The sequence below is a fragment of the Amblyomma americanum genome, chromosome 2, assembly GCF_052857255.1.
Source record: "Amblyomma americanum isolate KBUSLIRL-KWMA chromosome 2, ASM5285725v1, whole genome shotgun sequence".
In the NCBI taxonomy this organism is placed as follows: domain Eukaryota; kingdom Metazoa; phylum Arthropoda; class Arachnida; order Ixodida; family Ixodidae; genus Amblyomma; species Amblyomma americanum.
In genome coordinates this window covers 89,823,525-89,848,088 of record NC_135498.1, presented here as the reverse complement: position 1 = coordinate 89,848,088, position 24,564 = coordinate 89,823,525, and positions in this window count along the sequence as shown.

Sequence of the window (24,564 nt, the reverse complement as noted above, 5' to 3'; positions counted from 1 at the left end):
GATGTTGAATCCAACCCTGGTCTCATGTCTAAAGTGAAGCTGACACATTTTCCGAGGTCCTTGAAACGATCCGTAAACTTGAAGACGGTTGTGCTTTCCTACTGGAGGAGATAAAAAATGCCAAGGAAAAACAGGAAGAAAGTGAAAACAAAATTCGGAAACGCAGTGCTAAGGTAGCGACGTTAGAAGCTACCATCGCATCACGTAGCACAACAGAGGACGAAAAAAATGCCAAGATAGTGTGCGTCTCGAATCAGCTGACAGCCATTGTGCCAAAGTGTTACGATGCGGAAAATAGGATGCGACGTTCAAACCTTCTATTCTTCGGAATAGAAGATGAATCAGATGAAGACTGGGCAATGCCCGAGGAGAAAATAATAAAATTCTGCGCGCAAAAGTTAGAAATTACTGCTGCCAGCCATCAGTTCGAGCGGGTTCACCGACTGGGGAAATATAACGCTGAGAAACGGAGGTCAATACCTGCAAGGGTGACCTTTTTTTAAGGACAATCACTTATTCTGTCATCAGGGCCTAAACACAAGGGACCAGATTTTGCAGTCCGTGAGGATTTTTCGCTTACAACGCGCAAGGCAGGGCAAAGTTGACCGAGTTCACCAAGCAGCATAAGTTGAAGTATAAGTTATCTGTTGATAAACTGCGTATGGGCTCAAAAACGTACATCTACAATGTCGCTACTGATTCTGCCGTGCAGCTAGATCAGTAGCTCATAAGAGGCAACAGTACGCATATCCACAAAAAAACTAAACCTATCATGTCTTCCCCTTTATGAGTATCATTTACTAATATCCGAAGTATCTTATTCAAGAGCGCTCATGCCTAATCTTTCCTAAAAGACGGTGACTCGGATATTCTAGCTTTCGCTGAAACATTGCTACATCCCGATATAAAAGACAGCGAAGTTCTTTCTGGCTTCAACTCACATAATATATACAGGCGTGATCGCATTCATAAGCGAGGCGGGGCGTACTCGTATGCATAAAAAAATCGATCGCATCAATTGATATCAAGACCAATTCAGATCTTGAGATTATTTGAACAGCTTGCATTATTTCCTCCGTCAAACTTTTGATAGGCAACTGTTACCGCGCACCGAACTCCGATGACTCATTCTCAGATAAACTACGTGTAAGCCTTACGAGGGAATTTTAGCTTTTCCAGGCGGATGTAACTTATCTACTCGGAGACTTTGGATTTAAACCTATTTCAACTAGTTACCCAACCCACCTGTGATCCCAGTACATTAGACCTCATCTTTACATCAGCCCCTGACACAGTGTGTGACATAAATTACTTAGACGGTTCGAGTGACCACAATTTACTTCAACTGATCATTAACATTCCACTTCCGTTCACTGGCATCACGAGGAAAGATTCGCGACTATAACAGAGGAGATTACAATCGAATAATTGATGAACTTCAAGTGTTTTCTGATAATATCCTGAAGCCCTCATTTCAAGACAGGTCAGTGGAAGATAACTGGATTCTTTTTAGAGGCAAGCTCGCAGAACTTGTAGGAAAACATGTTCCACTTATCACGCTATGAAATGACAAATCTAATCCCTGGTTTACAAGAAAGCATCAACGCATGAGAAATAAGAAAAAAAACGATTGTACAAAAATGCAAAGCAGGCATGTACGCCATGCGCGTGAAGTAAATATAAAAGCTACTTAATTCTGTATTGCTCCGCCCTTTTTGATGCAAAAAATAAATATTTTTTCACAAGACCTTCCTGCGCTACTTGAGAATAATCCAAGCAAGTTCTGGAAAACAATACGTCAGAATAGCGTCAGTAATGATATCTCAATACATGACGTTAACAACACCCCCTACTCCGATGCTGACTGTCCAATAGCATTGAACTCGGTTTTCGCATCTGTTTTCACCGAAGAAGATAATTCTAACATCCCGTATGTGCCAGATGTTTGCTACCCCAACATGGCACCAGTTGACATTACACTCGATGGCATAGTACACCTGATAAATTACCTTAAAGTATCCTCTTCCTGTGGTGTTGATGATATTAATTCAAAAATACTAAAAATACCAATTCTATCTCCAGCATTATCTTACTTCTTATCTTTAAGCAGTCAATATCTACAGGTGAGCTCCCCTCCGACTGGAAAATGAGAAAGGTTGTACCGGTTTTCAAAAGTGGCGACAAACACTTGCACGAAAACTACCGGCCCATCTCACTTACCTCCATCTGTTGCAAGATGCTTGAACACATTTTCGCATCACACATCTACAATCACCTGGAATCTAACCATTTTTTGTCACTAAGCAACAAGGCTTCAGAAAAGGCTTTTCCTGTGAGACGCAGCTATTTGAGTTTACAACCGACCTACACTTCAACATTAACAGTAACTTACAAACTGATTGCATCTTTTTGAAATTTGCCAAAGCATTTGATCAGGTAGCACATTGCCGACTAATATCTAAACTTTCTGCGCTCAAATTAGATTCTTTAACTCTGTCATGGGTCCGTAATTTTCTTTCTAATCGCCAGCAGTTCACCGTTGTTAATAACTATTCCTCTCCTCTCTCCGACGTTACATCGGACGTGCCGAAATGAAGCGTCCTTGGTCCATTGCTCTTCTTAATTTACATTAATGACCTGCCAGTAAGCTTCTCATCTTGGATACGGATATTTTCTCACGACTGCATTATTTATCGACAAATAAAAAGCACTAACGACCAACTTGCACTTCGAAGTGACCTCGATCGCGTTAACTACTGGTGTAAAACGTGGCTAATGACCTTAAACATTTCTAAGTGTAAGATAATTTCTTTTAGCCGAAAATCAGTCAATTCGGATTTTCTCTACCGCTTTAATAACGATACATTGGCTCGGACTACGCACTATAAGTATCTAGGCGTCCATCTTTCATCAAACCTTTCTTGGGCGTAACACATAAACACCACTTTCGCTAATGCTTCCCGGTCACTAGGTTTCCTTCGCCGTAACCTGAAATGCCCTACCCCTCACGTGCGCAAACAAGCCTACATTACTTTTGTCAGACCGCAGATAGAGTACGCTTCATCCATCTGCTCACCTTATCAGAAATATCTAATAGAGAAGTTGGAAGCTGTTCAGAATAGGGCTTGTCGTTTCATTTCGCAAAATTACAATTATCATTCCAGTGTATCCCAACTAAAGATCGAAATTTCGCTCCATACGTTGCAAATTCGTTGTGACATTGGCATGTTTTCTATCTTTTACAAATACGTCCATACCACTTGTTTACCGCCAGCAAATCTACAACGTCTCTGCAACTTAACACATAGATTACACAATAACTACAGCTATGCTCGCATTTATGGCAACACTCATGCTTTCAACTTCTCTTCACTCCCGCGTGCCATCCGTCTCTGGAACGATCTTCCGGGCTGCGTCGCCCTGCAGGGTAATCATGACACCTTTCGCAAACATCTACTCAAGCACTTCATTGATAACGCTTAGCAGGTCATTTATATAGTCACGATTCATACAACTTTATTTTCAGGTGCTTGACAGCCTCTTTGTTATGTTGGTGCGCAGCTTTCCTCATGTATGCCTGATATACTCTTCTGCTTTTCTATAACATTTTGAGCATTCCCCCTATTTTTGTTGTATGACGCGTTGTTGTTTTTTTACTTTTAGTTCTTGTTGTGAATTGCGAAATCTTATTCGAACTCACCTGTTTTTGTGTTTTGCTGTACTTTACTATCCTTTTTTATTTCTAACCTATATTGCACAAACTTCTGTATTTGACCCCCCTTGCAATTTGCCTCTTCGGAGGCCTGTAAGGTATCTCTTAATAAGATAAAAATAAATAAAATAAATATAGGTTATAGCAATTATTTATTTATTCATACTGTTAACCCTCGGCATGAGGGTCATTACAGGGAGGGAAACATATACAGACACAAGTGCAATTCTCTTCGCTAAAAAAGAAACACCCAAATGCACAGAATTACAGATTTGCACAGCAATCTTCCAGGAACGCGTTCACACCTATCACAAATTTTTTTACATCTGTTTGGTCCACAACGTCACTTGGTAGTTGATTCCAAATTTCTACAGCATCAGGAAAAAAGGAGTAGCGATAGACATCAGTACGTGCAATAATAGGTTTTATTACCTTACTGTGATTTTTCCGAGGGCAACGCTTCAGGGGAGGTGTAACATAGTGATGTTTATTAACTTTGACTTTATCATTCATTATCAGAAAAAAAAGTTTCAATTTCTGCTTTGTTCTTCTTACTTCTAGTGATTCTAACTGACACTCTTTTAGCATTGCTGTGACTGAATCAGTGCGGCGGTATTTAGAGCATATAAAACGTGCTGACATCCTTTGCAATCTTTCCAGTTGCCGTTTTAAACCCTTTTGATGAGGACTCCACACTGCACTTGCGTACTTTATGATTGGCCGCACGAACGTCTTGTACGCAATCAATTTATTTCTCTAGTCGCATTCGGAAACTTCCTCCTCAGGAAACAGACCTTCTGGTAGGCTTTTAAATAGACATTTTCAATATGAATGCGCCAGTCAAGATTATTTGTTAATGTCACTCCCAAGTACTTGAGACACTTTACTTGATATAAGGAATTTTCACCGATATTGTATCGAAACATCATAACATTCTGCTTCCTTGTTACTTGGATGTAATTAGATTTTTGGTAGTTTATTTCCATACCCCATTTCAGGCACCACGAGTTTAACGACTGAAGACACCTATTTATGTTCATCTGATCTGCCGGGGAAGCCACAGGAGAGTAAATCAAACAATCATCGGCAAAAAGGTTTATTCTGACAGGCGATTCGACGGTAGCAGAAATATCATTTATATACAATAAAAACAAAACCGGACCTAAAACGGAGCCCTGTGGCACCCCCGACAGAACTTCACGCCTATCCGATACTGCACTTTCTATTTTGACGACTTGACAGCGGTTACTTAGATAGGCCTGAATCCACAGTACTATATTTTCAGCGATTCCTAATCTGCGTAGTTTAAAAAGAAGCTTATGATGCGGAACTTTATCGAAAGCCTTCGAGAAGTCTACACAGACCACATCTACCTGCTGACGTTCATCTATAGCCTTGCAAAAGTCGTTCACTGTTTCAATTAACTGCGTTACTGTCGAAAGGCCGGTCCGAAAACCATGCTGAAATGGACACAATAGGTCATTTATTTCCAAAAAATGAAGGATGTGTTTAGCTATTATGTGTTCAAAAACCTTGCAACATATTGAAGTGAGTGAAACTGGCCTGTAGTTTTTTACAAGAAGTCGATTACCGCCTTTAAATACCGGAACTACTATTGCGCTGCGCCAGTCACGAGGTAAAGAATGATCCCGCAATGACTTTTCAAATAAAATTTGCAAATAATATGATAACCACTCAGCATACCGTTTAAGGAATTCCGTCGGTATTTCATCGGGACCGCTCGATTTCTTCGGGTCCAGAGACAGCAGCTGCTCACAGATGCCCTCCCTATTGATGCGAATCTCGTGCATTGAGTATGGCAACGGGTAAATTATTGTATGATCACTCTCAATATCATTGTCATCCCTACTAAAGACCGACTGGAAGAAATCATTAAACAGATTTGCAATATCGTTTTTATCAGTCACCTCAGCGTCCCCATCCATTACCTGTGTGATTGCGTTCTTTTTCGCTGAAAAATATCGCCAGAACTTTTGTGGTGAGCTTGTGAGAAAATTAGTCAGTGTTGTATTGAAGTAAGTTTTTTTCGAATCTAATAACACTGTTTTGAGCTTCTTTTTGATGTTTGAAAGTTCTGTCGCTCTATTTTTTTGCTTTCGTAGCCTTTTTACCTTGCGCTTTAACTGAATGATCTCTCTAGTGATCCAAGGATTGAGCTGCTTCAATTTCTTTGAGCGAGTGGGAACAAACCTATCAATACAATATTTTAGTGTGCCCTTAAAACGTTGCCACAATTCCTCGACACTTTCATGGTGTGATGCAGTTGCAAACTGATTGAAGTTTTCTTCTAAGACGTCTAAGATAGACGTATCGTCTGCCCGGCTGTAATCTTTGACCTGTATTAAAACATGCGATTTTTTGCGAACTTGTGTGTTCAACCGAACATTCAAACAGATCATCTTGTAGTCAGATAATCCCGGCTTGACAGATATAGTGTGGGCTGCCACTTTAGGGGATAAGAAAACCAAGTCCAACAATGACTGGGACCCCGATGTACCCCTTGTAAAATCCTTTACTATTTGCTTAAGGTTATGAGTAAACATAATTTCCATTACTTTATTCGCACTGCTTATTTCTACATTACCTGTTGACAAAGTTTCCCCAATAATATGTGGCAAATTAAAGTCGCCAGCCATTATCAGTCTGGTGTTCTTATTTACATGAGAGTTAAGGAACAAAAGCAGTTCATCCAAAAATTCAGGAGATGTAGAAGGTGGCCTGTACACAACACCTCTCTTTTATCTCTTAATGAGATAAAAATAAATAAAATAAATATATTGTTACGTGCTTTGCACGCACGGGGGTTTATTCAAAGAGGGGACCGGTCGAAGCAGGATGGAAGCAGGAAGCCTAGCAGCGTCCTTCAGCTCTCTCTTTTTCTTCCTCTTTCTCCGCGGGTCAGTCCTTCATCTTCTGCTTCTTCCGTCGAGGTTCTGTGGAAGCACGTTACATTTCCCTCCTCGCAGACGATGCCCGTCGGGCGAGTTAAACAGACCGTCTGGGATGGAATCGCTTGAGGCGGGCTACATGCACCACCTGAGATTGGCGTGACCGTCGACCACTAGCAGTTAGTCGTGCTATAACGTAATTAACGTCACTTATGCACTCCAACACAACAAATGGTCCAGTGTAGTGGGATAGCAGTTTCTGACACAGACCACGCTTGCGTAGAGGGGTCCACAACCACACAATGTCACCAGGAACATAAGAAACTTCTTGGTGTTGGACGTCGTAGCGGTTCTTGGAACGCTCTTGCGAAGATAAAATTCGAACGCGGGCAAGCTGGCGAGCTTCTTCAGCTCTGCAGAGTGTGGTCGCAAGAGAAGGTTCATCGTGGATGAAAAATGGTAGCATGGTGTCAAGGCCGCAGCGAGGCGAGCGAGCATAGAGCAGGTAAAAGGGGCTGTAGCCAGTTGTCTCATGTTGCGCGGTGTTGTACGCATGAGTGATGAACGGGAGTACGCCATCCCAGTCCTTATGATCTGCAGCGACGTACATGGCAAGCATGGTGGTGAGCGTACGATTAGTGCGTTCTACCACACCGTTCGTTTGGGGATGATATGGCGTGGAGTGGCGAAAACTGCAGCTGCTGAGGCGGAGAAGTTCTTCAACAACGTCCGCTGTAAGTTGACGTCCACGGTCGCTAATGAGAACTGCAGGAGGGCCGTGCCGAAGAATGACGAATCGAAGTAAGAAGTTAGATACTTCAGACGCAGTAGCAACTGGTATCGCGGCTGTCTCACAATAACGGGTTAAGTGGTCTACGCACACAAGAATCCATCGATTTCCTTTAGAGGATCGTGGGAAAGGTCCAAGGAGGTCAATGCCAACCTGTTACGTGCATTGCACACAGCTGGCTACATAGTGCTGGATGGTTGAACGCATGTTAGGCCAGTAAAATCGTTGTTGTGTGCGGTGGAGTGTGCGTGTCACTCCCAAGTGCCCAGACGTGGCGTCGTCGTGCATCATTTCAAGAACTGTGATGCGTAGGCTTTCGGGTACGACAAGAAGCATGCGTGCTCCTCCAGAAGCGAAATTCTTCTTATAAAGCAAACCGTCGCGAATGCAAAAAGTATTCTTTACAGAATCTTGAGCGGCATCAAACAAAGAGGTTAATGTTTGGTCCTTGCGTTGCTCAGTTCGAAAAACTTGAAGATCGGGGAAGGCTTGTGAAAGTGACGACAAGTATTCATCAAAGTTGTCTGCGTCGTCCTCAGTCGTTAGAAGCGGCAAACGGGAAAGACAATCGGCATCTGAGTGTTTACGGCCGCTTTTATGCACAACAGTGAAATTAAATTCTTGTAGGCGCAAAGCCCATCGAGCAAGCCGGCCACAGGGGTCACGAAGACTCACTAGCCAGCAAAGCGAGTGGTGGTCGGTCACGACGGTGAAAGCATTCCCGTACAGATAGGAGCGGAAGCGCTGTACAGCGAAAACAACGGCGAGACATTCTTGCTCAGTAACCGTGTAATTTCTTTCGCTCTTACTCAACGAACGGCTGGCATATGCTACCACGTGCTGATCGTGACCATGGCGTTGTATAAGTACAGCGCCGATACCGATACCACTTGCATCAGTGTGCACTTCAATTGGTGCAGATGGGCAGAAGTGGCGTAGGATGGGGCCCGAGGTCAAAAGAAATTTCAGATGCCGGAAAGCTGCGTCACATTCGCTGGTCCAATTGAACGGTGCATCTTTATGCAGCAAACACGTGAGTGGGTAAGCGATGTCCGCAAACCTAGCTATAAAGCGTCGAAAGTACGAGCAGAGCCCTAAAAAACTCTGCAGCTCTTTCACTGATTGAGGCACCGTAAAACTTTTGACAGCTTCAATTTTCTTTAGATCTGGTCGAACACCTTCTTTATCAACTAAATGACCAAGAACAATTGTTTCACGGTTCCCAAAATGACATTTCTTGGAATTGAGGATAAGGCCAGCTCGTTCCATGCAATCAAGCACAATATCCAGACGGCGGTTGTGCTCACTAAACGTTTTGCCAAAAATTACAACGTCGTCCAGATAACATAAACAAATTTGCCACTTGAGGCCACGCAGGATTGTATCCATGAACCGCTCGAATGTTGCAGGTGCATTACATAATCCGAAAGGCATAACGTTGAACTCGTAAAGTCCGTCTGGTGTAATGAATGCCGTTTTTTCCCTATCTGCAGCGTGCACGGGGATTTGCCAGTAGCCGGATCTCAAATAAATAGAAGAAAAGTATGAAGCGGAGTGCAGACAATCAATTGCGTCATCTATACGTGGAAGCGGGTAGACGTCCTTCTTCGTGGCCGTATTTAAGCGACGGTAGTCAACACAGAACCTCCATGTGCCATCTTTTTTCTTAACAAGGATAACTGGAGCCGCCCAAGGACTGGAGGATTCTCGAATTATACCTCGCTTTAGCATCTCTTGAACTTGGTCATCTATTAACTTACGTTCAGTGGCTGAGACTCGACAGGGCTTCTGGCGTATAGGAGGTGCGGAGCCGGTGTTGATCGTGTGATGAATACGACTGGTAGGCGGTGGTGTTGAATCGTCTTTGGCAAAGTCGAACACGAACACGTGTTTCAGAAGGAGTTCCACTAGAGTGCGACGCTCGGTTGGGGAAAGAGCCTGATTAATCATAGCCTTAACTTGGGTCTCCATATCTCTTTTCACGTGCTGCTCACTGACAGAGTTGGTTAACGCCGCGACGAAACCTGACACACCTTCCTCGAAACGGGCGAGTTTGAGGCCCCGGGGCAACACAGCTGGCTCTTCAGAGTGGTTCACTGTCCACAGCTCGGTACGGCCTCTCACCACGGGAACGACGCAACGAGGCACGACGATACTCTTCTTAGAGCAGGCGAGTTTCGTAGGCTCTACCACAGCTTCAAAAGATTCGCACTGATTGTGAATAGAGGAAACCCGCACGAATGCTGCAGAGAAAGCTGGTACAATAGTATCTTCTTCCACCGCAAATGCTCCAAAATCCGGTGTCGAGTTATCCACAAGAGCTGAAAGTAACGAAGAATTCAAAGCAACTTCTCCCGTACGACAGTCTAAAGTTGCACCACACTCTTGCAGAAAATCAATCCCAAGAATCACATCATGCGTTGACCGTGGTAGCACTGCGAATTCTGTTCTAAACGTTAGACCACCAATAACAACATCCGAAGCACACACACCAAGTGGAACCAAAGGTTCACCACCGACACCACGGAATAACGCTGCACGGTCACCACTAAACATCACTTTCCTACCTAAACGATTCTTAAACCTCAAACTCATAACGGATACGGTAGCACCAGTGTCCACAAGAGCCATTGTTTTCACACCATCAATAAACACTTCCAGTTTGTTCTTCAACATAAACACGGGCAGAGGTAGATTGGACGTCATCGACTCGCCGGCGGCCTCACCTCCATCGGCCGCGCCTCCTAGTTTCCCGGAGGCGGAGGGGATGCACGACGTCGAGGAGAAGGTGACCGCCGTTGGCGCTGAGGTGGCGGCGTCACACTGCGGTCAGATGCGGGTGATGAACTCCGCAAATTGCTCGGACGGTACGGGTCCCAAGCGGACGTTGGGGGTCTCTGCTGCGCGGTGTGCAGTTGCCCGTAAGTATTCGCCGGGGGTTGGCAGTCTTGAGAAGTTGGGAAACGACGGCGGCAATATCTAGCGATATGCCCTGCAATGCCACACCGGTAGCACAAAGGTTGAGAGCGCCAGCGACCGCCATAAGAGTCCTGGCGAACAAAGTCGCGACGTTGGCTGAAGCCAGGATCTCGTTGCTGACGAACCACGTCTTCTGGGTAGGTGGACCTCCTTTCTGTCGGCTGGTGGCGATAACGTTGGGCAATGTTCCGATCGTCCATGGGCAAAGTGCCGTTGGGTGGAGCCCAAGGAGTCGACAGGGCGGCAACATCTTCCTCCGGTGCAGAACTGTGCCGCAGATATTGTGTGTGGCAGAAGGTATCCCGGGATCTGGACAATTCCTCGCGCACAATCTCTCGAATCATATCAGCCATAGAATTTGGAGGACTGGCTTCAACACTGGCTATAGAGGTGACATTGGCCAATCTTCCGAATTTAGGGGTGATTCGACGCAGCTTAAGAGCTTCAAATGTTCTGCAATGTTCTATAACGTCAGCGGTGGTGCTCAGGCTCTCTTTGCTAATCAGGAAATTGTAAACATCTTCCGCAATTCCTTTTAGAAGGTGGCCGACTTTGTCTTCTTCAAGCATTCTGGAGTTAACTAGCTTGCATAACTTTAAGATGGCTTCGATGTATGCCGTGCAAGTTTCTCCGGGTACTTGCGCGCGGTGAAGCAATGTCTGTTCCGCACGCTTCTTTTTTGCCGATTCATCCCCAAAATTTTTCTTTATCTCGGTCGTAAAGGTAGCCCATGAACTCAGTGTATCCTCATGATTGTCGAACCAGTCAAGGGCAGTGGCGGCAAGGAAAAACACAACGTTAGCCAGTTTAGTAGCAGCGTTCCATCGATTGTATTTGCTCACCCGCTCGTAGTGTTTCAGCCACTCGTCAACGTCCTCTTCAGGTTTTCCAAAAAATGTGCGGGGCTCTCGATAATGTGGCCAGTTGTTCGCTGTGGATAGCCCGGGTTGCTCAGCATTGTCGTCTCCAGGCATGTCCGATGGCAGTAGTGGGAAGCCTGCGAGTCTACGGCTCCTTCGGTAGATGGAATGCTCCGTGGTCGATACCCCGCACCTCTCACCAACCTGTTACGTGCTTTGCACGCACGGGGGTTTATTCAAAGAGGGGACCGGTCGAAGCAGGATGGAAGCAGGAAGCCTAGCAGCGTCCTTCAGCTCTCTCTTTTTCTTCCTCTTTCTCCGCGGGTCAGTCCTTCATCTTCTGCTTCTTCCGTCGAGGTTCTGTGGAAGCACGTTACAATATGTTATAGCAATTATGCCTTTGATGACGTCATAGTGTGACATTTCGTGGACGGACGGACGGGCAACGGTGAGCCATTAAAGGCTCTCGCCAAAAAATTGCCGAATGCATTGAAAGGAGTTTCTGCCACAGTTTCATAGAGGTGGGTGAGAATGATCTCGTGGGTAACGTCGAATGTCCCCTATCCAAGGCTGGTACAACCTTGTCATTGTGGAGGCGTTCGACGTTGTCGAAGACAGCCAGATTGACTTGTAGAAAGACATCCTGTGCAGATCTCTGTGCGCGAAATTCCAACTTGGTGTCTGCGAAAATGTGTTCGGACTCCATTACATCGGACAGCCAGCCGCGTACTATCGTCTCCATGAGTAATGGCCTAGCCAGCTATAGGAATGAAGGTGACCAGGGCGGTCTTCCAGTCGATGGGCAGCGGCACTTCCTCAAGCCAAATTGAGTTAGTCATCTAATAAAGATAGCTATGTTGGCTAACAATTTGACTAATTTTGTCCCGGCCCGGAGCAGGGCCACGTTTCATTTTGGCCAGGGCCGCCCACAGGTCATGGATCTGGAATAGTTGATCCAGGTCAACGTTCTCAGAGCTTACATATGAGTACGCCGGCCCGCAGGGGTCCTGTGTGGTGCACAAATACCGGTCCAGGAGCTTGTGCGCCTACTGAGTTGTGTTGCCCTGAAAGCTGTGTATTGTTCTTTGGATCGGTTTTTGAGTTTCCGTGCGTCTTTGCATTTGGTCAATTAGGGCGCGAAAGAGTCGCCACGTGTTCCGACTAGACATTTGCCGCGCGGCCTTTTTTCATTGGGCCACACAGTTTAGAGTCGCCGAGTTGGGCCGCATACTCAGTCGATTGTCGGGTTAGCTCGGTGACGCGAGCTTTAAGTTTCAGGTTGTGCTTTTTGCCAGGCGACGCCGGGCCTCTCAGAGTTGGAGTAGGTGGTTGTCCACATCCGAGCCCGCCTCTGAGAGCTGAATTTGAGTTTCGGAGGAGCGAAGGCCAGAGACCAATTGTTCGGACCAAGATTGGTAGTTGGCTTGCAGCACACTGAAATAGGCCCAAGTGCCAACGCTTGTTGGAAAGCACAACGGCTTTTCTGAAATCGAAGAACAAGGTCATGAGAGAGTTGTGGGAGACTTTTTGTATCGCTTCAGGCAAAAACGTCAGGGCTGTACGTAAGCGACCCGTCTGTGCCTTTGACCAAAACAGAAAAACTATTTGGCAGCTTAAGATGGTTAAGGATGACTTGTGCGAAAAGATCGAGCCCCTTTCGTACGGTATTATGCTAGCTGGGTTTTATGCGTGTTTTGGTTTTTGTCTGTTATCTTTTTTTCCTTTATAGGAGTGTATAAATAGGATCCCCTTCAAAAATAAACTGTGTTGGTAGTATGCACTCGGTTTGCCGTGTTGTATCGTCCGTTTTGACGGTTGTGAAGTTAAGCGCTCCCCAATAATAATGAACGACCGACAACTCCCTTTTAAAGCACTGTCCGCTTAGAATGGTAAAAAGGGCCTTCCCTGATTCCTCCCGGTTGGTGCACTCGAAGGTGCAGCAACACGGCACGTTTCTCTGTTGAAAGTCCGTTACCAGGGTTTTTCTAAACGCTAAGCATGACACAAAATTCTCTGCAGCACGCCACGCAAGTCGTCTTCGAGCTGAGGCACTGGAGTCCGGAAAGCCACTGGAAAATTTTTGCCAGCGCGTGGCCACATGACCGCAGGGAGCGAATCGGAGGCGCCGCGACGCAGAGAGAGCGGCTCCGGTACTTTCCCAGTTCCAGTGAAATCGCTAAGCATCACCAACTAGCGCCATCTGTCAGCATCCAATAGCCGGCAGCGCCTAACTGAAAGGGAATGTTGTAATTTTTAACACAGCCATAAGTGAAGACCCAGTGAAATGATGTGCGAAGATGTTGATATAGACGGCGTACACTTCCTACACGCTGTAGAATTTTACGAAAACTTGGGGGACAGTTAAGCTCTGCCTGAAGGGCGTGACGCGGCAGTGTTGGTGGTGTTTTGCTACATTCATACCTAATTAGCACCTCTTACTAACTGCGGAAACTCATTAGAATAGTTCATTACTGTGCTGTACCATGTGATACGTGACATGACGCACAAAGCCCTGCTTTAACCATGTCAAGCAAATGTGCCTCAGTGGCGTAGCGTGCCTGACTCGCAACCCAAGGGTCATGGATGCGTTCCCGAAAACGTGCCTACGTTTTCTTTTCAGCGTAACTAAGTGACATCATTATAGGTTGCAAATACCTTTCATTGATGCTACGACCTCACCGCCACAATTTAAGTCATGCTGTAATCAATTTTATTCCACTGCTCAACGTTCGAGCCACAATCCTTTCGACCAATCCTGAATTAGTGTGACAAAGCGGACGATTTTCTTCCGAACTTCGTCTGTAACGCTGTCACATTGAAACGCTTGATATGCTCGCACCAAAGACGTTTGGCGCCCGCTGGAAAGCACGGGCGCAGCTTGTCCTTTGTTTGAGCAGCCCAGTCATACTGTCGTTTGGAGCCACCATACTTGGGTACAGCCACAAGTCTGTACCGCCGTCCAAAATTCTTTAATGGAAGCAAGACGGCTACCTTGTTAAATTTCTTAATTTTTTCAATATTATTTTTATTCTTACAATTATCATATCATTTACCCACTCGGCTATAAATATCAGTCTCGATCTCCTACGTGCGTTATGCATTTCCCGTTTCATTTCGTTGATCCTTTCTTTAGTTCTTCCTTCCACACCATTCATTTTATTGTCGTCCAGGAAATATTTACCTGAAAAACTCTCGGTGCCCCCATATTCTTGGCTAATCCCCCTGTATGGGCATGTGCCATAGAATGGGGATAAAAATTAACAACAACAACACGGGCGCATACTAACAGCTAGCCTTCGCCAGTTAATTTTTAATGCCGCGCAGACTTCAAGTTCAACAGACTTCTTGGACTTTGAAATGTTACACGGCCTCTTTTTGGAAAACGCAGGCCTGGCTCATTCACTCGATCAGCTGCCATTTGACACGGAGGGCTCAGAACATTCACACATAAGTATTATGAAAAAACAAAACAAATGGCGCTGCCCTTTTACAATGCGCCGTAATAGAAGTATTAGGTTTGCCGTAATCGCGCCAGATTTACGACATTGGGAAAGATGCAAGCAACTTTTTTATGCACTGCACCATTTCCCCGCCACGGCTAGTATAAAGAACATATAATTACCGTTCAGTTTCAGTTGCCTATCGGTTTGAGTCTGTGCCAGAGTTTGCTACACATGACTTCTTTACTCCCGCGGCTACAGAGCGTAAATAATGCTCGCCTTGTCAGCATACAGCGACAGGTAGAGCGTCCAAAGCTTTTGCCGGGCAGCTGCCACACAGAGCCACAAGCCAGTTATCACATCGTATAGGGATGAATGCGTGGCTCGCTTCTCAAGAGGGTTTCACCTGTGTTAAACCGCCGCTTTCCCTTCAATATCTAATGGCTGCCCGTAAACGCCGAGAGAAATCTTCTTCTTCTTTTCCTTAGTAAGCATGGCGCATACCCACGCAGGGGGTTTGGCCAAGGTTCAGTATATAATCCCAATGAGGTATTTGCGTGGTGAAAAATAGGTGTGAGCAGAATATAAAATTGGACCAGTAAAATCAATTAAAGAAATATTAATTACCAGGAATAGAATCGAGCGTTTTTGGACATGCGACAAAATTTTGTATACAACTAACAAGGTAATCGATCAGTTGCACTTATGTAATCATGAAGCTAGCCGCAGACACTGCTTAACGGGAAACCCTTTGCGCTCGCACCAAACGAAAGAAAAACTGGAAGAGACAGCGGGAGTCCTAACCTCGAAAGAGGGACCTCCAAATACTGTTTTCTCTGAACTGCGAACCGCCGGCAAGAGAGGAGGAAATGATCTATTGTTTCAACTTGCCCACATGATACACAAAGGTTTGTCGCCGCGAACCCACATCTGCATGAGTACAAATTTAAGTGAAGGATTCTGCATCGCAGAAGCGTCATTGACACCTCACAAAGCCTTGATTTATACCACCTGATATTCCATGGGAACTTTAAGTGGCTAAAATCCACGGTATTGAGCATTGGATCACTCAGGTTTCCTGAAATATGTTGGAAGCGCTGGAAACATGAAGTTTCTAACAGAATGATGTGAGGGGCGGTATAGACTACAGGCGCGCTGAGAGCTGACCTTGCCAATAAATCAGCCACCTCGTTAAAATAGACGCCGATTGCCCAGCTGCCCAGACAAAGCGGATCTCACGCACTGTGCGCGGAACAAAAAACCTAAGCGAACGATTCAATAAAGATTTCCCCGCATTTTGTAGAGAGACTAGAACTGAAAAGCAGTCTGCAAGAATAAGAACCCGTGCTACATGTCTAGAAAGTTTGAGAAGAGCTAAACTAATGGCCAGAAACTCTGCGAAGAATGAGTATAATCTGGGATACGAACGGAGTAGCTCCAAGCCAGCTCCTGCGAATATATCCCAATCGCCGCCTTCTCACAGCTGCCGGAGGCATCAGTGGAGATAAAAGTATGAAGAGGAAAATCCTGTAGGTGTTCGGAAAGGAGACCATTTAGGATATTTGCGGGCATAAGTTTCTCATGGGATGGGAAAATATGGTCATATAGAAGACGGGGTCAGCCTGCGTATCTGCAATTTGATGCAAGGAGATCAGATTAACTTGAAGCGGGGCTAATAGATTCTGCGCGAACCTAACTTGGGAAAGCTGATAGCGTGGCCAATGATTACTGAAAAACAGGTGTGGTTGGGATAGAAAAATCTGACTACGAACGCTGGGGGCCGGGTCAAAGGACCTGAGGAAAGTACGCACTGTTAGAAGTTGGAAGCGGGAAAAGAGATCGGGGATACGGGCTTCCAAATAAAGGACAGCGTTTGAAGCTGATTTTGGGAGCCCGAGGCATAGCCGTACGGCCCACCTTTTCAGTAAAGCTAATGGCTGCAGCTTGTAGTTTGCGCTACCAGAAAACAAGACACAACCAAATTCCAGAATCGGTCTCATAAAAGCCTTATAGAGCAACAGTAACGTGTCACGACGCATGCCAAACTTTTTATTGCCAACTCATGTCAACCGGCCCCGAGCACGTTCCTTTTTATTGACATTATTCTTAATGTGGTGTCGCCAGTCCAAGTTTTGATCATAAGTAACGCGTAAGTATTTAACCGACCCCACCTGCCGAATTGGAGCGGAGCGGTATACTAGCGAGATGTACAAAGGAGTGTCGGGCAGAAATACCAGCACACCACATTTGCCGACATTAAGTGATAAATTAATTTGGTTCAACCAGACGTCAATAGCATTCAGGCATGCCTGCAAACACTCGTATAGTGCATGAATATCATTTTCTTATGCGAAAAAAGCTATATCATCTGCGTATACATATACTGCAATGTCTCGATGAATGGGTATGTCCCGAACCAATATGTTGAAAAGCAGTGGAGAAAAAACAGATACTTACGGCACACCTCTTGATTGAACATAGGTACTAGAACAGAAAGATCCGTCTGTACAGAAGAAAAATCTATCTTTTAAAAATTCACAAATCCAAGCATAGATATAGTGCAGTGAATGTAGCTCAGCAAGATTGTTAATAAGGACCGTGTGTTCAACGCTGTCATAGGCTTTAGCAACAAATAGTGTCACCAAGGCCGCAAATTCTCTCTCGCGCATTGCTAGTCGTATTCGGCTCTCGAGATCCACTTGCGGGGATCATATGGAACTACCGCGACGAAAGCCAATCTGTGCGGAGCTGAGGCCGTTAAAGTGATGAACATGCTCTGTGAGGCAACTGTGTACTACTCTTTCTATTAGCTTTACTAAATTTGAGGTTAAAGCAATCGGTCTAATTGGTCTAAATGAAATCCATTCTCTGCATTTTTCAAAAGTAAAATTATTTTCGCAATTTTCCAACTGTAAGGAATCCAAGAGCTTTCCAAAGACGCATTTACAATATCCAGAAGGTGAGTTGGAAAATCTTGCGCTAAAATATTTTACATGCCCACAGTAACACCATCAGATCCCGGGGCAGCAGACTGCATCGAGGAAACAATTGGGAGGGGTTCCGACACGTCCATCTCGGGATAGTCTGAGCTGTGGGTGAGAGTGTGCAAAGGTTCCGTTTTCTGCACTTGGAAACGTAAAGCCAGCCCCTGAGCGATACGTTCAATGTGTTGCTTAGCTTCCTGTGGAGACAATACCATTGACTTTATGGGATTGGAGGCCGGAGATTTGTTATTCTGCGACATGAATCTATATAGCGCCTTCTTATTCTGAGGTTTAGAAAGATGTGTTAAAATTTTGATTATGATTCTCCTTTGCTTTTTTAACAGCTCTTTTGAAAGATGCAGAGTAGAAGTTATCCATTTATTTATCCAATTAGCTGGGCTCTTACTATAGGAAAGGCTTTTCCATGCTGCTTTCCTAAGGCAATAAGCTTTCTCACACTCCTCCGTCCACCAAGGAGACGGCTGTCTGGCAGGGGCAGTAGCGCACACAGAGAATACAGAGCTCTCAGCAGCATCTTGCAGAAGGGAAATTGCCCGCTGAGCTCTTTCTGCTCGACGTGAGCTAACTATGGCGGGAAGCGAGGCAGATATCAAATTTTATACGTAATGTGATTTACAAATTTCATGATTGCACCTTCTTTTCTGATAGGAGAGGGCATAATAGTAAAGATTATTGGAAAGTGGTTACTAGATGTACCTAACTCTACTGTTGACCATGCAGATACTCCAACCCCACGAGATGCTGATGTTAAATTTATGACTGAAGGAGAAACCACGCATAAAGGTTACTGCTCCAGAATTGCAGCAGCGCACTGCATTCATAGATACCCATGACCAGAGAAGTTGGCTGCAGGAGTCAGAGCCACTACCCCAGACATTGTGGTGCGAATTAAAATCCCCTGCGATGACAGTGTTGTTTGCTCCGCTCAGTAAGGTATCCAAACAGTCTGTCCTGTGAACACCTACAGGAAAGTAGACGTTAGCAATAGTTACTGTGGCGCACTGTGGAAGGGAGATTTCAACCGCCAAAAACTCACAATCAGGGAGAATAACTTTCTGCGAGATTGATGCCCGGTGACATATTTTTGTAGAGATCATGGTTATTAACCCACCACCCCTGTCATTAATGCGGTCTACCCTGAAAATACGGAAATTTTTTCATTGAAAATGATTTAAGTGGAGACAGCCACGTTTCTTGAAAAATCACAATATCTGGATTATGTTTTTGAAGAAGTATTTCAAGATCCGTGAGAGAAGAAAGTACGAAACGACAATTCCATTGCAGAACTTTTAGACCCGCCATGATTATTGACTGAGGAAAGAGGCAGCAACAGCCTCCTTCAGCACATAAGTCTGGGGGATTAGTTTGAGGGGTCCTTTCTTTGCTTTGATTTGCGGAACGGCTGACATCGAGGGTGAGGAAGAAGCTCGACGCTTCTGGGAAGGACAGAGCATTTCGACATCTATGTTACTAATTTCTACGTGAGAGACACTGCCAGGAGCGCTGTTGGCAAGCAGGACTAGGGATGCGTCAGGAGGCGACATGGAGTCACTCTTACTAGCAGCACAATTTAGGAGTGATGCAGGCGTCGTCGCCGAAACAGATGATTGAGAAGGCAGAGACAGGCCTGCTACAAGTTGAGATAAAGCTTCGAGCGGTTGGGATCATCACCCGAGTGGTTACACTTGCAGAGGCAACACTGGGGCTGATCAGAGGAGCAGCTGTCATCCGAATGTACTTCTCCACAAACACGGCCGCGGGTCGCCGATTTACACGCTTTGCCACTGTGACCGAACCGCCAACAATTGGTGCTTTGAAGTCGACGGGGTTGCAGATGATCCACACGATACACTATTGGCCAGACGTCGAGCTCAGCAGGACAGGAAGAGCCAGAACAAGTAGTTATCACTGATTCTGTCGCTACATGCACACCATTTAATTATTTACTGCACCGGTAGACGGAAAGAACCCCCACACCTGCATCCTGAAACTTCTTCTGTATTTCCTGTGGCGAAGATGCTGGGTTCACTCCACGAACAATACTTCTGAAGCATGCGAGCTGCTCAGGGATGAACGCTTTCATCGCTAAAGACTGAAAAATTTTGCACTGGAGTAGGTCTGTGACGCAAAGCAATGTCAGAGGGCTTGAAAGCAATGCCTCTAGGGCCAAATGGTCGCACGTCCGGGATCTGAAGGTAGTGGGTAGTGAGAGACCTTAGCTCCTCCTGAAGAACCTTAGAGGTTTTCATCTTGATCATTCCTTCACCGATCGGTACGAGCGCCACATGGATGACGTCAATTACATTTTTCCTAAAAAGGTCCAGCGGCAAGCTTTGAGTGGGAAAGCTGGCAAACCAGGCTGCCGACCCTCCGCCCGGGAAGGTCAGCGATATGCCTGAGCAGAGCGCTCCCTCAAGTGCACATCAACCGCGCCTACAGACTTAACCTTAGACCTGGCCAAATCCCCCACGCAGTACGGCCTCACCTGAGATGAGCACGCAGACACCACCTGGAAACCACAGGCATCACAGGAAACAGCCGTTCTGAAGGAAGGAAGGAAGGAAGGCCTCAAACGTTGCTGGCACATATCCACTACGGAGGAGTGGCCAAGACACAGGCGGTTAATTACTGGATACAGGAAAGTTTTGACGGGAAAAGGAGTGGTAATAGTATGTAGTCTGATAGATTGGAAGAGGGAAGGAAAGGGGTCCAGTTAACTTGGAGATCAAAGACGGGACAATTGCTTTATGTGCATAATAGTACACAATGCCTGTAATGTTGCAATGTCGTACTGACTGATGGCGGGAAAAAGAAATTAGAATGGGAGTCGCTGCGTTTCTTGAAGAAAATTTTGCACAGCAGAGCGCACACTCCTGTCGCTTCGTCCAAGCAAAGAAGCGCGAATGGAAAGAACAACCGCGGAAGACACAGGCAAGCCCAGTTGATGAAATGGAATTTGCAAAATACGCTTCCTCAAATGAGAAAAGCGGCGGCAGAACAGAAGGAAGTGATCTATTGTCTCAGGTTCGGCCCAAAAAGGGCACAGTGGAGAAGCTGCCAGGCCAGATCTGTGAAGGTAGAAATTTAGAAGGGGAACCCGGCAACGCAAGCGCGTGAAGGAGACCTCTAGTCTGCGTGAGCGCCAGTCTTTGCTACTCCAAGGATGCAGAAGATGCTGGTATTCGGGAGATGATGTAAGAGCCGAGGCAGCAAATTCCTGAAATATTGTGTAGCTGCGAAACCTCACCGCAGCTGTATATGCACACGATGGCAGGACAGCAACAATTGGGCCGCTGAGAGAGGCTCTTGATAAGGAATCTGCAACCTCATTTAAGTGAAAGCCCATGTGACCGGGTACCCAAAGCAACCTTACCGAATTTAGATGGTGCGGAATCAGAAACTTAAAGAGGTGTAATGGCCGAGAGTCGGTGGGTGAGGATAAGGAAAAGCAAATGGACAGAGAGTCTGTCATAACCACGACCTGGGAAACGGTAGATTCTAATTTTCGTAAGGCTAAGATTATTTCTAGTAATTCAGCCATAAAAATTGGAGTGAAGTCAGGAAGACGGAGAGAAAAAGACCAATCCAGTGAAGGCGAAAAAATTCCCACACCTGCTTTTTCGCGATCCTTCGAGGCATCGGTAGCAATAAGAACATGACAGGGAAAGGACCTTAGGTGGTCCTGCAAGAGGCCCCTTCTTCTACTTCACCCCAGGTATATGGCACATACCCACACGGGGGGATTGGCCAAGGTGTAGTCGAATAAACAAAGAAGTTTCCATGGAAGATGACGACCAAATTGTAGCACCAATCGTAAATTTTGAAAAATCAATGAATAAAAACAACAGAACAATATTGACAGTTAAATAACAGACAGCAGTTTGGGGAAAAGAGAGGAGCTCGTAGAACTTTAAAAGAATTAGCACATCAATCTACCAGTTGCAATTATGTTCTCCTGGAGAAACCCACCAATAAAACCCAATGCAAATCTCTTGGCGTTCGCACCAAACGATAATAATACTGGCAAAGATAAAGGGAGCCCTAACCTGGAGAGGGACCTCCAGGTAAATCTTTCTCTGAAGTGCGAACTTTGGGCAGTAGAGGAGAAAATGGTCTAAAGATTCAACTTTCCCACATGCGTCACGTAGGTTCGTCGGTGTCAACCCACACCTGCATAGATATAAATTCAAACTTGGAATCCTGCACCGCAACCGCGTCATTGTTACCTCACACAGCCTGGATTTACACGAACGGACGTTCCAATTATATGCAAAGTGCTGATAGTCAGTGGTATTTAGTAAGAGATCTCGTAACCTGGCTGATATATGTAGGAACCGCTGAAACCTGGAAATCACCAGCAGGCTGAAATTCGGGACGGGATGTGTCACTGACCCGTCAAGAGCCGACCTTGCTAAGTAATCAGCCACCTAATTTGAATGAATACCAGCACGGCCAGGGACCCAGACAAAACGGACCACCTTCAAAGCGCATGGGACAAAAAACCGCAGAATACGGCGCAAAAAATCTTTTTGTGAAGTGTCAAGGGAGACTAACACCGACAAACAATCAGCGAGAATAATAACATGAGACACATGGCATGAAATTTTGTGAAGGGCCATTCCAAGAGCCAAAAATTCCGCAACGAATATAGGAATATAATCTGGGATGCGGACAGAATAGCTCCATTCCAAATCCTGCGAAAACATGTCAACTGCAGCTTTTTGGTAGTTGACGGAGGCATCGGTAGCAAGCACCGTATGATGGGGGTATTCCTCTATGTGATCCGAGAGAATACCGTTTAAAATGTTTGCGGGCATGTGTTTCGCATGAGATGAGAAGATGTGGTCGAAATGGAATTCCACTGCTTCCGGCGTGTCATCAACCCACTGCAAAGAACTGAGATCAACAGCAATCGGTGTTAAAAGGTTCTGCGTTAACATAATTTGTGGCATTTGATACCGTGGCCAATGATGAGAAAAGAATAAGGCCGGCGGAGACACAAAAATAGGAGTACTGACATCAGTCACTGGGTCCATCGACCTGAGGAAAGTTTGCACCGTGAGTATTTAAAACGGGAAGTTAGATCAGGGATACGGGCTTCCAGATAAAGCAGGGCGTTTGAAACTGATTTTGGGAGACCAAGGCAGAGGCAGAGAGCGCGCCTTTCCAGTAAGATTAAGGGTTGAATCTTGCAGCTTGCCGTACCAGAGAACAGAATGCAACCAAATTAAAGTATAGGTCTTACGTAGGCTTTGTATAGTAACAAACGTGTCGCGGCGCATCCCAAACTTTTTATTGGCGATTCTTGTCAGCCGGCCTAGAGCGCGTTCTCCTTGAAACGCATTGTTCTTTATATGAAGGCTCCAATCTAATGCTGGGTTATAAGTACCACCCATATATTTTACGGATTCCACTTGTGGAATCTGAAGAGAGTGATGGACTAATGAAATGTGCAAAGGCGTGTCTGGAGGAAATACCAAACTTCCGCATTTGTCTACATTCAAGGATAAATTAATACCCTGCAACCATACTCCAAGAGCATCCAAATATCCCTGCAGAATGTGGTAAAGGGAGTGGATATCCCTGGCCGAGGCGAAAAAAGCTATGTCTTTGCATACACAAAAACTGTTATATCAGGACGGATGGGGATGCCACTGACAAAAATATTAAAAAGCAGAGGGGATAGCACCGATCCTTGCGGCACACCTCTTGATTGATATGTATTTGAGCATAGGGTTCCCTCGGCACAGTAAAAGAATCTGTCCTTCAGAAATTCGGATATCCACGCATAAATGTAGGTTGAAGGATGTAACTGAGCAAGTCTGTTAAGTAAAATAGTATGCTCTACACTGTCATAGGCCTTTGCTGTATCAAGAGTGACCAAAGCTTAAACTTCTCTTCTGCGTAGCGAGAGCCGGATTCTTCTCTCTAGATCCACATGCGCGGACCATATAGAGCATCCACGACGAAAGCCAATCTGAGCTTAGCTTAGACCGCTGATGTCATGAACATGTTTTGTGAGGCGACTGTGCCCTGTTCTTTCTAATAATTAGACTAAATTTGAAGTCAGCGCAAATGGCCGAATATTATCTTAGACGTATCCTTTTCCTACATCTTTCATTAATAAAATGCTTGGAATCCATGCATTTTCCAGAGAAGCATTGACCATATGTAAGAGGGCGCTTGTAAACTCCTCGGCTAAAATTTTAATCATACCAACAGTGACACCCTCTGGTCCAGGAGCTGCAGGATGCAACATTGCCAGAACTGAGAGGAGCTCTGATGCGTCAACCTCGGTATAATCTGAAGAGGGTGAAATTGTGCACAAAGGGACGTTGCTCTGCGTCTGGAAGCGTAACGCCAATCCCTAAGCAATACACTCCAGGCTCTCCTGAGCCCTTTGTGGTGATAACACTGTTGAACTAGTGAGAAGAGGGACGCCAGAACTGTGGTTACGTTCCATGAATCTATACAGGGGTTTTTGATGACGAGGATTTGAAAGATATGTGTTTAAATTTTGGTTGTACTCCTCCTTGGATTTTGCAAGTGTTCTTTTGAAAGATGCAGAGAATAATGTGTAATTTAACCAATTAGCCGGACTCTGGTTGCAGGCCAGCCTCTTCCAGGCCGCTTTTCTGCGATGATAGGCCTTCTCACATTCTTCTGTCCACCAAGGAGACGGCTGTTTAGTAGAGGCTGCTGTGGGTACAGCGAATATTGAGTGGTCTATTGCATTTTGCAAAAATGAAACCGTCTGCTGAGCTCTGTCATCCCGGCTTGTATTAACTATAGAGGCAGATTAGGCGGACATCAGATTTTTATAAATTTTGTGGTTGACAAATTTATGGGTTACACAACTAGCTTTAAGA